The sequence below is a fragment of the Vombatus ursinus genome, unplaced genomic scaffold (genome assembly GCF_900497805.2).
Source record: "Vombatus ursinus unplaced genomic scaffold, bare-nosed wombat genome assembly UNPS02014847.1, whole genome shotgun sequence".
Lineage (NCBI taxonomy): Eukaryota > Metazoa > Chordata > Mammalia > Diprotodontia > Vombatidae > Vombatus > Vombatus ursinus.
Window position 1 is genome coordinate 14573701 of NW_020954625.1, and position 14952 is coordinate 14588652.

The window sequence follows — 14952 nt, forward strand, 5'->3', positions numbered from 1 at the left end:
AGAAAGAAAGAAAGAAAGAAAGAAAGAAAGAAAAGGAAAGGAAAGAAGGAAGGAAGGAAGAAAAGAAGGAAAGAAGTCAGCCCTGAATATTTATTGACTGGAGTCAGAGGAACCTGGTTCAAATCTCACCCCTGATGATTATTTTCTGAGTGACCTTGGATAAGTCACTTACCTGCCCTGGGCCTCAGTTTCCTCATCAGTAAAATGAAGGGACTTGATGACTTTTGAGGTCCCTTGTGTCTCTAGGGCTATAATCCTAGGAACTCAAAGATTCTGTGCTCATTTTCATGATGCCGAAGCATCTGGACAAGAAGGAAAAGTTGGATCCAGTTACCCAGATGCTTTGTTTGCGCCACGTCGTATGGGCAGCTGCTTAGAAAACTCCAGTCAGCCAGCTGACTTTTTCCCTTTCCCAGAGATATCCTTCAGGCATTCTCGGTGTGAGGTAGGGAAGACAGCCTGTTGGCCAAAGGCCGAGTCCTTATTCCCCTGGTGTACCCCGTGACCTAAATTCCTGGCTGATTGTTGGGGTCGGGTCATTTTTGAAGGCTTTCCTGACCTTGGGTTCCATGAGCTGATGAGGTAATGATGATACACGATCCACCAGCTCTCTCACCATTCCTTCCAAAATCAACAGACACTTTCAGGACCAGAGTTTGGAAAGGATGACTGTTTAAGGGAAGTAGCCTTCAAGGGTAAATGAAAGTTGGGGCATGGGATGCCCTCCAGGGGTTTGCTGGAAGTCTTCCCTCCCTCCTCACTGCACAGCCAAGAAGAGCCCAAACCAGGAAGTGTCCATAGGGAAAGTCATTGGGCCAGGTGTAATAGATGGAATGGAAAGAGAAAAAAGAGAGGAAGAGGGAGAGAGACGGTGGGAGAGAGTAAGATCTCCCAGTGCAGCTTGGGAAATTTTCATTGTGGGCATTTACACCTCAAGGCTTGATTTGTTGATTGTCTAGACTTAAGAAAGGATAGAGAAGATGTTAATAACACAGCATAAACTTAAAAGTGAGCCCTGTGTGTATTTTTTCTCCCTCAGAGAGCTGGTTGTTAAACATTTACCACGAAGGACTTGAACACAACATAAAAGCAAGAGTTTCTAGCTTGGGTTCATGGAAGGATTTCAGGAGGTCTTTGAACTTGTAAGGGAAAAAAATGACACCATTATTTTCTCTAATCTCTAACTGAAATGAGCATTAACTTCACTTATTGAAATACAATATTTTGGGAAGGGTCCTTAGTCTTCTCCAGAGTGACAAAAGGGCCCAAGACTCCAAAAAGAGTTTAAGAACCTCTGTGTTAAAGCATCCCTCTGATTCATTTGGCAGATATTTATCAGATTCGTAGGCTCATAGGATTAGAACTCAATGGGACTTTAGTGATCATATAGCCACACTCCTTGTTCTACAAATGGGAAAACTGGAGCCCAGAGAGGTGGTGACATAAGCTACCACCGAGTCCTGAAACTGTCTTCTTTGAACTTATTTTTGGACATAAGATAAACTCAACTCAAACTCCAGCTCCAAATGAGGCCTTTCCTGATTTTTTCAACTCCCTAGTATGCCCCCATTTCCTCATATTTTTAAAAATATATCTTGTAATTCCTCATATGTATGTGCGCTTTCTCCTCTGTTAGAACATAAGCTCCTTGAGTGAGAGACTTTTTTATTTTTGTCTTTCTATGCTCAGCTCCTACTACAGTGCCTTGTACATAGTAGGGTGCCTTGAAATGCTTATTGACTCATTGATATATTCTGTATATGGTTCTATGTGTACATGTAGTTTCCCTTAATAGTATGTAAGCTCTTTTATGTTGTCTTATTGTCTCTGTATCCCCAGTGCCTAGTAAAGGGGATGGTGCATAGTAGGTACTTAGTAAGTGATTATCAAGTCATTGATATATCTTATATATGGTTCTATGTGTACATGTAGATTCCCTCAATAGAACATAAGCCCTTTTATGGCTTCTTATTGTCTCTGTATCCCCAGTGCCTAGTAAAGGGGATGGTGCATAGTAGGTACTTAGTAAGTGATTATCAAGTCATTGATATATCTTATACATGGTTCTATGTGTACATGTAGATTCCCTCAATAGAACATAAGCTCTTTTATGGCGTCTTATTGTCTCTGTATCCCCAATGCCTAGTAAAGGGGATGGTGCATAGTAGGCACTTAGTAAGTGATTATCAAGTCATTGATGTATCTCATACATGGTTCTATATGTACACTTAGTTTCCCTCAATAGAACATAAGCCCTTTTATGGCTTATTATTGTCTCTGTATCTCCAGTGCCTAGTAAAAAGGATAGCACGTAGTAGATGCTTAATAAAGCACCTGATGATAATAGTAAAGGTGCTGATTGATTGACTAATTGTGTAGGGGCAGTATAGTGAAACAAGAAGAGAAGGCCCAAGTTTGAATGTTGGCTCTGATCCTTGGCAACATTATAAGTTGGGGCAAGTTACCCCTTGCTTCTGACCCATAGTTACAGGAAGGACAGTCACAAATATCCTCCAACACATTCATTAGTGCCCTCCACCTCCGTAGGGTCATGGGGTCAGAGCTGGAAGGGACCTTAGAGGTCATAGAGTCCAACACTCTCATTTTACAAATGAAGAAACTGAGGCCCAGAGAGGTTAAGTGAAGTAACCAGTCAGTCAGTCAACAAGCCCATACAAAGTACTTTCCATTGGTTCTCCTCCAAAACAAAAGACCAATCACACCAACAACAGAGGCACTGGTCTGCCCTCAAGGAGCTCCCAGTCAACCGTAGAAGACAACATAGGAGCAACTAGATACATACAAGATCTATATGGGGCAAATGTAAAGAAATCTCAGAGGATCAGCCCTAACAAGAAGGGCGTGGAGGGGGAGGGGGACTGGGACACCAGTAGAAGGCAGGATTTGAACTGAATCTTGAAGGAAGCCAGAGGTGGAGGCCAGAAAATGAGGTGAAATAGGAAATAAGTAGAAGAGGCAGGATTCAAACCCAGGCCCTCTGCTCTCCAAAAGGAGCCCTCTTGGTCCCAAACCATGCGGCTACCATGATCTTATTCCCACCTGACAAAGAAGGGAAAAAAATGCAGCCAAAATGTGAATGTTTTCTGAATGACCAAATCTTTGTTATGCTGTTTCTTTTTCCATCTTTCTGGCTTAAGAATAAAGCAGCTGCTGACAAGGTGATATGATGTGTGTGGTATTCCTGAGGGCAGAGTCCTCCTGAGAAGCTTTTCAGGGCTTCCCCCCAAATCAACATTCAGCCACACCTCCTCATCCCAAGAGATAAGGAAAACAGGTCAGAGGAGAGGAAGGATATGTCAGGATTGCTAATGAGCCTACCGGCTTTTCAGCAATGATTTCTCCTTTGGGGGTTAATTCTCAGGCTTCTTTTGTGAATTTGACATTTCAGATTTATTCCCCCAGTACCTTGCATACTTAAAAGGAAAAAATAAATATTTTACCATCTTTAAAAACAACAGCAGCCCGATTGAATAACCATATTCTACTGAAATGTTTCTCCTCACCTGAACTAAAAATATGAACTGTTCCCTGGAATAGAAAAAAAAGGAAATGGTGGATTCGCTCTCTGCAGTTTCCTTCTATTTTCCTCCTACTTTTCTGGGTCTCGGTTTCTTGCTAAGTAAAACAAGGGGGTTTGGACAAGATGAGCTTCAAGGGCCCTCTTAACTCAAACAGATAATTCTCTCATCTTTATAGGGGCTCAAAGAAAGCCTTCCTTTCCCTTTGGTGCTCCATTCTGATGCTTTTAAAGCAAGTGGGCTGACAGTTCCAGGAGGTGGGATTGGCATTCAACACAAATTATCCTGGAGAAATTCAGTGGAATCTCCTTTTCCTTTGAGAAGATTGAAAGCCTGATTTTTTTTCTTGCTCCCACAGAAAAGCTTCTATCTTCTCATTTATTTTTTACTGCTTATCAGTCTCTGAGAGAACTGTCAGGAGTCAGTGAGGAAATGTTTTCCCCTTCCAGAGGATCTGGAAGTTATTTCCTTGTCAGCTCCCAGAGTGTAAGCTCCTTGCGGGCAGGGTCAGTCTTTGGTTTGTTTGCATTTGTCTTTCTTTGTATCCACTGTGCTTAGTATTCTTGCCTAGCTCACAGCAAGGATTTATGTCCATGGAGTCACCAAGAGGCCCTCCCAGCATTATCAGTTGAAGGCTGCACTGGAAAGGCTTCCCAAGGGCGATTTGCTTTCTAGGTGCTAGGGACAACCGTTCTCCTTGTCTCTTTGCGCCCCCGTCTCTGTCTCTTTCTCTGTCTCTCTGGGTCTCCCCATCTCTTTTTCTCCTCCCCCTTTCCCTAGCCCACATCTTTGTCTCTGTCTGTCTCTGTGTCTATCTCTCTCACTCTTTCTCAAAAACAGACACAAAAACAACAGCTCCTACATTAAATACCAAGTCCAAACAAATCCTAAACCCCGAGGGCCCCAGACCGCTCTCTCCCCACTCCTCTATTGAGGGTCCAGAAGGTGCAGCATCCCTCCTCCCAGCCCGAAGCTGGGCTGTGGCCACTGACCCACGTCTCTGCCCAGGCCCTACTTATGCCTCAGCTGTAGCAGCGAGAGGCTTCCTGGCTGCCTTCCCAACTCGGAGACACTAACCATGCTGGACATTCGTTGGGGGGGAGCAATGACCTCATTTGAAAGGATGACCTTAGGTTACTCCATATGACATCCCTGTACACAAAGCCGGCCTGGCTGCGAGCTCCCTGGGTAAGGGGTCTATGCAGGAGCAGCCCCCAGGACGGGGGCTGTTGGGATGGTGTCTGATGATCTGCTTCACCCTCTGGGGCATTTTTCTGCTTTCATTACACCCTCCCTTTTCCCTCCCCCTTCCCCTATTCTTCTGCTTAACTGATTTATTGATGCAGAAAATGCTTGCTTTACTTCCACTAACTGAGAAGCTATTAAATCAAAAAGAGCAAAATCCTCATAACCCCGGGCCTTCCCCGGCTAGAAACTGGCCACAGACTCCAACAGGACTCTGCAGTAGGTGCTAGAGGAGCCAGAGGCCTGGACCTGGGGTCAGGGAGACCTTCCTCAGACTCTTCAAAGTATGTGGCCCTGGGCAAGCCCCTTAACTGCTGTCTGCCTCAGTTTCCTCATCTATAAAATGGAGATGATAATAATAACAGCACCTACCTCCCAGGTGTTGTGGATATCAAAGGAGATATTTGCTTTGAAAACTTCAGAATGCTAGTTTTTATTATTATATGACAAAGAGCTAGGCATATAAAAATGAAAAACAACCCAGGAGATTACAGTGTATTATAGGGAGGAGAGAGAAGGCACGTACACTGAGAGGCGTAACTCGAGGTAGAAGGTGGTAAGGAAGAGATTCAGGCTGAGTGTTCCAAGAAAATGGCTGCAATCTGGGAAGGCTTCATGGAAAAGTTGGTGCCTGCCTACTAGACTTTGAGGTTCTAGACTGGAACTGGAAGGAATGCCAGAATCCATCTAGTCCAGGGTTCTGAACCTGTTTCATGTTACAGGCCCCTTGGCCGTCTCTGGTAAAGCCTCTGGACACCTTCTCAGAGTAATGTTTTTAAATGCATAAAATAAAATACAGAGGATTACAAAAGAAAGCAATTACATTGCAATACAATTTTTTTAATTTTAAAAATTAATTTGGGACATTAGAATGCCTGAATTACCCTAACCCATTTTACATTTTACAGGTGAGAAAACTGAGGCCCGGGGAGTTCACCAATCACAGATCAGAGATGTAGAGCTGGCCATCTGGTCCAGGGTTCTCACTCTACGGCCAGAGAGGAAAGGTCTTTGCCTAAGGTCATGTAGATAGTAAGGAGCGGAGCTCAAATTTGAACCCAGATCTCTCTGCCCTACCATACAATCTTCCCCCAAAGAGACAAACATTTCATCAGCGGAGATGTGGAGGGAGGGAGGACAGAAGACTGAAATCTTCAAACGACTAGGAATCTGGTTAGGCTACCATAAAGCGTGAGTAGAAGCAGGGTGTGCTTAGACAGGAAAGGTAGATTGGAGTAACATGCTGGAGGCTTTAGATGCTAAACCCAAGAGTTCGCATTCTGGCCTTCTGGTGATAGGGAGGTATTGAAGGTTGGAGCAGTGATTGCCATGGTCAGACCATGTGGTGGGGAAGAAACAAAGGGAGGTTTGGAGTCAGAGGAACTTGGCTGGAGTCCTGGTGATTACTGCATGACTTTAGATAAATAATGATAGCTAATAAGAGCTAGCATTTTAAGGTTTGCAAAATGCTTTACAAATAGGACCATATATTAATATGATGCAAGTTGGTGCTATTATTATCCCCATTTTACATATGAGGAAACTGAGGCAAATGATGATTTTCCCCCCCCATGGGATTGCATAGCAAGTAAGTATCTGAGGCTGAATTTGAACTCAGGTCTTCCTGACTCTAGGTGCAGCATTCTATCTATCTACTGTGTCACCTATATTTCTCACTCTTTGACTCAGTTTCCTTATCTGAAAAAAGGGGAAGATTGTACTAAGTAATCTCTAAGATTCCTTCCAGCACTGAACATGTTTTACTATTTCCTGTGCCTTATAAAAATCCCACCTGTATTTAAAATATCTTCTAGGATAAATTGTAAGATCATATCCAACTTTTTAAAGGAATTTTCTGAGAAAGGGAGGAGGGGAGAAGGGGAGAGAGAGGGAGAGGGGTAAAGGAAGAAGGGGGAGAGAGAGAGACATGGAGAGACACAGAGACAGATACAGAGAGACAGAGAAAAAGAGAGGCAGAGAAGAAGAGAAGAGAAGAGAGGAGAGGCAGAAGGAGAGAGACAAAGACAGAGGAAAGATGGGTAAGAGAGGCAGAGAAAGCAAGAGAGAGAGAATGTGATGAAAGTATCTGGCTTATGCATAGAGGTGACTTGGAACCTCCTCAGATCTCTGCCAAGGTGTCATCCTTGGTGTTGTGGAGGGAGGAAATCATCTAAATTGTTGATTTTATCTTTTATGCCCTTTCTCCCTTGTTTGGTTACAAATCCCATTTCTTTCTCCTGCTCCCCTCCCCACCCCTGTCCCTCCTGCCCTGTCCCTGCCCCATTGTTGTAAAAGACAGCTCATTTCTGACACAAACTTTCATTTTCAGGTCACTCATCCTTTTGGAGAATCACATCATGGTGCACACCCACAACTCTCTACCTCCCATCACTTCTGCCTCTTAGAAATTCCCAATCTCCTTCAAAGCACAGTCAAACACTACCTTCTATATGGAGTTTTTCTGCCCCTCAGCCCCTGCTAAAGCCCTTCCCTCCCCAACCCCCAATTTTTCACTGCTATTTATCTTGCTTATGTGTGTATGCATATTTTATGTTTCTGTTGTCTTTCTGATAGAACATAAACTCCCTGAGGGCAAGAACGATTTCATTTTTCTCTTTGTATCTCCACCACCTAGCATAGTGCCTGGCACACGGTAGGAAATTAATAAATGCTTGTTGGTTAATTGAAAATTATGGCTTGATAACAGATTGTACAAGAACCTTCATTTCTGCCCAACTGATTACTAGTTTTCCAAGTTCTTGTCTTATTTTTTTTAATATTTTTTTCTAAAACCATTTTTGGTCGAACTGAACAAACACCACATGAGGAGAGCATTTCAATATACCAAGAAGAATGGGAAAAAGAGGATTTGGGGTGACGTTGCAGATATCTCTTCTGGACAGCCTGCTTTTCTTTTTATGTGTGTAATAGCTTCCACCGGTAGCGTTCAATGTGGTCTTACTTGTCTGTGTTTCTTTCTGGCCTGCCTCCCCTTCTCTGCATTTTAAAAAAAGATATCTCAGTGAAAGAAGAAAGGAAGGAGATGGGGCAGGTCACTGAGCTATTTTTTGTTAATGCACAGAAAAGAACAGAAGAAATTTCAGAAGGAAACATAAATAAGCAGGGCAGCTTGGAAAGTAACATGTTGAATGTCTTATATACTCCCCCAAAAGCAAGCTGTACATAATTGAGATTCATGAGTTAAGATAGACTGTTTTTCTCTTCTCCTTTGTATATGGAAATGTGCTTTTTGGTGCTCATTAACTTCTGAATGAAAATACATCAATTTTTAAAATGTCCCATTACCTTCTTCTTTACTTTTTTTTTTTGCTACCTTATCTCTATCCTTCTTCACCCTCTCAAAACCTTCTATGTTGGAAAAAGAAAAAGAAAAAAAAATAACAAAACCTTTGTGACAAATATGTATAGCCAAGCAAAGCCAGATTCTCACATTGGCTTTGTCTGAAAACATGGGTCTTATTCTGCCTCTTGAGTCCATCACACATCTATTGAGAGGTAGTGAGCTGCATCATGAATCCTAAACACAGAAATCTTTGTCAAATAAAGAGCTGTTCTTCAGTCATGTTCAACTCTGCTTGATCCCATGGACTTTTGTCCAAAGGGTTTTCTTGGTAAAGATTATGGAGTGGTTTACCATTTCCTTCTCCAGTGTGTCCCCATTTTACAGATGAGGAACTGAAGCAAATAGGGATTCAGTGATTTACCCAAGGTCACACAGCTAGTAGTTATCTGAGGTCAAATTTGAACTCAGGGCGTCTGAATTTCAGACCCAGAGCTCTATCCAGGGTGCTAACTAGCTACCCGTTAAATAGAGAGGACTCCTTACTTGAAAGAAAACCTTTTGAACTCCTTCCTGAAATTTGATCACCATTCACCACAACTACTATTGAAAAAAAAATGAGAAAAAAATAAAGTTTTCTCTTAAGAGTTTGGCAGCTTTAGATAGGCATGATTCAAAGGCAAGTGTCCAAGGTCATCAGCTATGAGTGCATGGAAGAGAACAGCTATCCCCTAGAGAGTACCACGGTGTTCTGGCCTTGCTCATATCCACGTTCGTGGATATACCCTTGCACAAATGCTCAGGTCTCTGTCTGAACACATAATTGTAACCCCAAAAGAGTGTGTTCTGTGGCTGCTGGCCTCAGCTCAGTAATCAGGAGCTTATAATTATACAGGCTTTTTTTAAGGTGGTTTCATTCCAAACAAATAATAATTGGTCTGGGCTTGGTCAAACTCCCTGTCCTTTGGTGATTGTAATCAAAGCCCTCCTGGAGGGTTAGTTGCACCTGGGTTCCTTATTATTTCCCCTGTACATTCACCTGACTCACTGCTCTCCCTGAGATCAATGGATGGTTTCATCTGTAAGTCTGTGGGTTTGTGCAGCCCAGGGATCGGTCATGATGAAATGGAGGCGCCAATGAAAGTCCAAAGCATTTCCAAAGCAGACACAAATGTAAGAGACGCAGCTAAGATGACTTTTGGGGTCCATCTCCTTCTTCAGAAATCTGACCATATTGGGACACAGACAAGAAGCCAGGGGAGCCTGTAGACACCCTCCTGACGTGTGGCTCTGTCCAGAGTCTTCTCCCAAGGGCTGATGAGGCTCATCTGAGCAGGCAGCAATAGCAAAGTTACTCCAAACCCTTGTTCTTTGGGTGACTTTCTCAATGAACTATCAGTACCTAATACTATCCCAGTATGGCTTTCTCTTCAGCTGAAAACTAGCTGGCTCTAAAAATTCAGATTTTTTTTTTAATGGAGGATGTGGAAAAAGTAGTAGAGGAAAAAGGGTGAATGGAGAAAAATTAATAATAATAGCTAATATATTTATAGCACTTGCTATTCCAGGCACTGTGCTAAGTACTTTACAAATATCTCATTTGATTCTCCCAACAACTATGAAAGTTAAGAGCTATTATTACTCCCATTTTATAGATGAGGAAACTGAGGCAAACAAAGGTGAAGTGCCTTGCCTGAGGTCACATAGCTAATAAGTATCTGAGGCTAGATTTGAACTCAAGTCTTCCTGACTCCAGGCCTGGTGCTCTATCCACTGCATCATTTATATTTAGTTAAATATCAGTGCTGACCTCCCCTGGCCTTTTCTGATCCTCTCAAACAGGTCCCCTCCCTCTCCCAGTAACTCCCCTCTGAGATTACCTCGAACATACGCTTGTATGTCCTTTGTTATTTACTTGTCATCTTCTCTGTTAGAGTGGAAGCTCCTTGAGGGCAGGGCTATGGCTTGGCCTTTCTATCTGAAGCACTTAGTATGGTGCCTGGCACATAGAAGCACTTTATAAATGTTTGTTGACTGACTGTTTCTTCCAGTCCATCCCCAATACCTTAGTCTGGGCTCATTACCATGTAATTAACTGTGCTTTTTGAGAGTTTCCTAACTGACCTCCTCATTCCTGTCTCACCCCTTCCTCTCTAGTCTGCATCCTCCTACCAATCTTCTTCCTAAGGCCGGGCCTACTCAAAAACTTCTTGTTTTCTCTCTTTGCCCACATGACAAAGCCCAGACTTTAAGCTGGCATTCAAGGCCTGCCATAAACTGTCTAGCCTCATTGCCACTTATAAACACTGGCCTATGATAGCACAAGACACCTTGTTCAAGTGCGCTTCTCTCTCCACACGCTGCCAGGCTCTCATCACAAACTACCTGCTGTATATCTCCACCTGGGTGTCCCATTGGCTCATCAAACAGACCATGCCCAAAATAGAAGTGATTCTTTTCCCTCCACAAATTTTCCCTCTTCTACACCTCTCCATACATGTTGAAGCTAGCCCCATCCTTCCACCAAAAATTGTCACCTTAGAGATGTATTTGACCCTTCTCTCTGCCTTTTTCCCAACCAGTTGCCAATTCAGTTAATTCTAGGCCTCTGCCTCTATTTTCTCCGCTCACATGACCTCAGTGGAGCCCCTACCCAACCACCCCATCTCATAGAATGCACACTCCCTGAGGGCAAGGACTGTTTCCTTTTTTGTCTTTGGTGATTAATAAATATTGTTAAATTGGATTGAATTGCCATATTTGAGTGAGAAAAGAGTGGAAGTGGGGAAGCCCCATAAATAGGGCATTTTCTTGGTTCAGACAAGTGGCAGAGGGCCTGTGCCAGGAAGGTGGTGGGAAGAGGGAGCAGGGGACAGATGTGAGACTTTTTCAGAGCAGCTAATCCTCGTTGCCTGTTTAATGACTATGAGCAATTGATCTGACATTGAATGATGACCAGAGGGACTCGATTCTGAGAATCCTGCCCTCATATCTTGGTCACCCTGATAAAATGCTGACCTGTTTGGCCTCCGTCTCCTGCCGGCCCTAATGACTTAGGAAATGACAGCCTCTGTGTGACTCTCCATCTGGCTGAGCTGAGTCTCGAGATCCAATTTCCTCCAGCAATATTTTTTTCTCAAATACTTTTAAAGGAGGTACTTGCTTCAGTAGGAAAAAAAAAAAGCGGGATTGTAAGCCAGTAACAATTTTAGCTGGGGCCAGGAGATGTTAGGGGGAAGGTTGTGGGATCCTGGTTTTGTCTCAAATATTTGCTAGAGAGGGAATGCTGACCTATCGCTGCAGTAGAAGAAAGGGTGGGAAATCATGTGGGACAATAAAAGCCCTCTGAGGCATCTTGGCCCTGCGCTCCTCTGAGCATCTCCTGGACATGAGATCTTTCCTGAACTATCAGTCGGTCATTTCCGATTTCCCAGCACTCTCCTGATGCTGTTCTCACAGATACGTGTAGTTTACAAAGCTCTTTTTTCCAACTCCATTAGATAACAAGAGGTGGAGTATTACCCCCATTTTACAGACAAGGAGACTGTAACCTAGAGAGGCAAAGAGATCCACCCATAGTCACACAGCAAGCAAAGGTTGGAGCGGAACTCTCAACCTAGATTCTCCAAATCTAAGACAAAAGTTCTTGCTACTGTACTTCCCAACCCCAGCAAATGCTTGTTCATTCGCTAATACATGGTTGGCCCAATGGGAGGAACTCTTTTGAAATCAGCGTTAATTTTCCATTTCATTTTGCTAGCATAGACTTGTCGCCATTCCTTCTACTACCACCTCAGATGGATTTCAAATTTTACCCCTTCCAAGCAGGTGCAGCGGCAATGTCAAACCAACCATTAGGACTTTAGACAATTTCAGTTAAATTGAATGAATTTAATTTTTTCTCCTAAATACACAGCATGTTCAAATAGAATGGGCTGGTGATTAACCTGACTTATTGCAGACCCTCCCGCCTCCATCAGACCCTGCATCATGGCAAGGAGAGTGTGCCTGGGAAAGGGCTCCCAATTTGGAGATGGGGATCCAAGTTTGAATCCTGGCTCTGATAGTTACTAACTGTATGAGCTGAGTCATACCACCTCTCTGTACCTCAGTTGTCTCATTTGTAAGATGAAGAGATTGAACTGAACAAGTATTTCCTAGTTCTAAATCTATGACTGAGTGATCCTACAACATCTTCTCATGATAAGAAGTTTGCAAATGACCAACTGGGGATAATCTCAGAGGGAAAGGCTCCGTGTGGAAGTTGGGACTTTAGCCGAGACATTCTGGAAGCCAGGGAGGCCAGAAGGTGGAGATGGGGAGGAAGAAAGGTCCAGGCAGGCAGGAGAGACAGCCTAGGGTTACACAGCTAGTAAGGAGGATATTAGAGTGCGCATTTAGGGTTATGGTTAGCTCTTTTCCTTCTTCCAGATGGAAAGTGGGGAACAGTAAGAGGGGACATCCCTTTGGTTCTCATTTAAATGCCCCGCACATAGTGAATGCTTAATAAATGTTTATTGATTGGATAATTCTATATCCCTCCTCTTTCTCTTCCCTTCTTCTTCCCTCTTCTCCTATTCCCCTTCTTTTCTTTTCTCTTCTTCCCCTTCTCTCCTCCCTTCTAAATCCCAAAGCTGCAGATGGACTTAAGGGGAGATAGGAGAGAATGGGATACACAGGAAAATCTGGTTCATTTCTTCCTTGCCCAAAGTCCTTGGGATGACGAACTGGTATCATTTTGAACAGTTTTAGCCACCAGTGCCTTATACCAGAGACAAGATGCCAATGGACGAGTAAACTTTTCCAGGGTTGACATCACTTGAGCTGGCTGAGCTACTAAAGTTTTCATTCTATTCTGACTTCTCTGTGACCCATACTTACCCTGGAACTTAGTCAGTGGGGCTTTTAGCTGTTAGCCTTTATCTCTGGCAGTCAAAATATTCAGGCAGCCTGATGTCATGAGTTCCAAGGACAGCATCAGAGCCCTTCTGGGAAAATTCACAGATAAGTCATTGAGCCGATGCAGAGTAGATGATCGGGCAAGTGTAAGTGAACCATCTTCATTCAGCTCATGTCTTTTCTAACTGCTGTGGAGATATGGGAAGCCACACTTCTCCAGGCAGGAGTGAATGTCCTCAAAGACCACATTTGGGTTTCTTTATCCAAGTTGCTGAAGCCTTTGGCCGATTTCCTTATCACTTCCCCTTTTCCACTTAACTCCTGGCTCCAACTTGATCTATGTATTTGTTCAAGTCTCCCCAGCATTCCATCCCTCTCACCTCCTCCCCCATAGTAAATACATACTGGAGTGTTTCACTAGAACAGTTTATAATCCCAGATACTTGACTGAAAAGCCTCAATTATGACCTCTACTTTCTATCTTTTCCCCAACTTCTCAAGTCAAATAAAAATTTTAAATAGCAAAGAAAAAAAAACCATTATCCCAAAATACACGTTATTGTCATATTATTGTCCTGGTTCTTTCATGCCATCATCTTATTAATTTTATTAATCTCATGGAATGCAACAGGGTACAATGGAACATCTATATCGTTTTAGAAGCTAGATTCTTCAGGAGTAGAGATTGTTTCATTCTTTATATTTTATATTTATATTTCTAACACCTAGGAAATAGTGGGTGCTTAACAGATGCTTTTTGATTGACTCAGAATCAAAGAGAATTTGAGATTTTAATCCTAAATCTGCCATGGACTCATTGTATGAGCAGAGATGCTTTTCTGAGCATTGTTTTCTTCACCTGTGAAAAAAGAAGTTGATAATAGCTTGGACTACCATAGCAATTGAGGTTTTGTGAAGGAAGCTTTTCAAAATCACAAGGTTCTGCCTAATGGAGAGCTATTTGACTCTTGTAAGAAAATTGCTTCTGAGCTGAATGGGGCAGGACCGATTGACCCAAAAAGAAAAAGAAAAAAAGGTATCTCCCCTCATGCCCTAGCCTCTTCTCCCTGCAAAGATGTAACCTGTCAGTTTCACTTTGGAGCGATCCATGTTGGTTTCATCTCATGTCAGGAAGGCACATTTCCAGGCAAACAGCATTCATACTCCTGACAGGAGTTTTCTCCAAACTGTGACTTGGGCAGCTCAGAGCTAAAATGGCCCTTGTTCATCACACACAAAACTTCATCTCCCTTTTCCATGACTTTGCACTCATTCTTCATGATTGGAATGAATGCCTTCTCCCACATCTTTGCATCTTAGACACCCCAGTTTCCTTCACAACACAGCTCAAGCATGACCTTTTACATGAATCCTCTCAGGATCACTCTCACTGCTAATGTCCTCTCTCTGAAACTGCCTTGGATTTATTCTGCATATACTTATATACATGCATGTCCCTCCGAACAGAACATAAACTCCTTGTTTTGGTTTTTGTCTTTGCATACCCAGAGGCTGGTGATATGCCTCCAGTAAGGAAACTAATAAACGCCTGTTGATTGATTGAGGCACATCATTACCATGCAAAGGCTAATAGGGTATTTTTCCTCACAAGGAATTTAACATCTCTTCTGGATGTCAGCAAGAATCTCATTCTGAAATCAACTTCTTCCCAAGTTTATAGCAATTAAGAAGTCAACCTAACTTAAATGCTTAATAGGATCAGCAAAGAAGGAAGAGGTCTCCAATTGGATTTTCTAAGAGCTACGTTTATTCCCATACTCCAATAATCTTTTGTGTCAATGTTCTCTCTCTCTTTCTTTTCTCTCTCTCTCCCTTCTACTCTCTCTTTCCCTCCTCCTCTTCTGTCTTCTCTCTCTCTCCTCACTTTTCTTCTCTCTCTCTCTCTCTCTCTCCCTCTCCCTCTCCCTCTCCCTCTCTCTCTCCCTCTCTCTCCTTCTCCCTCTCCCT

General features: G+C 43.0%; 1 protein-coding gene across 8 annotated transcripts in view; it reads left to right on the top strand.

Moving 5' to 3' along the window:
- The window catches only part of ANK3 (ankyrin 3), a 568906-nt gene that overhangs the window by 312072 nt on the left and 241882 nt on the right, over positions 1–14952 (top strand). The gene's annotated exons all lie outside the window — the stretch shown is intronic.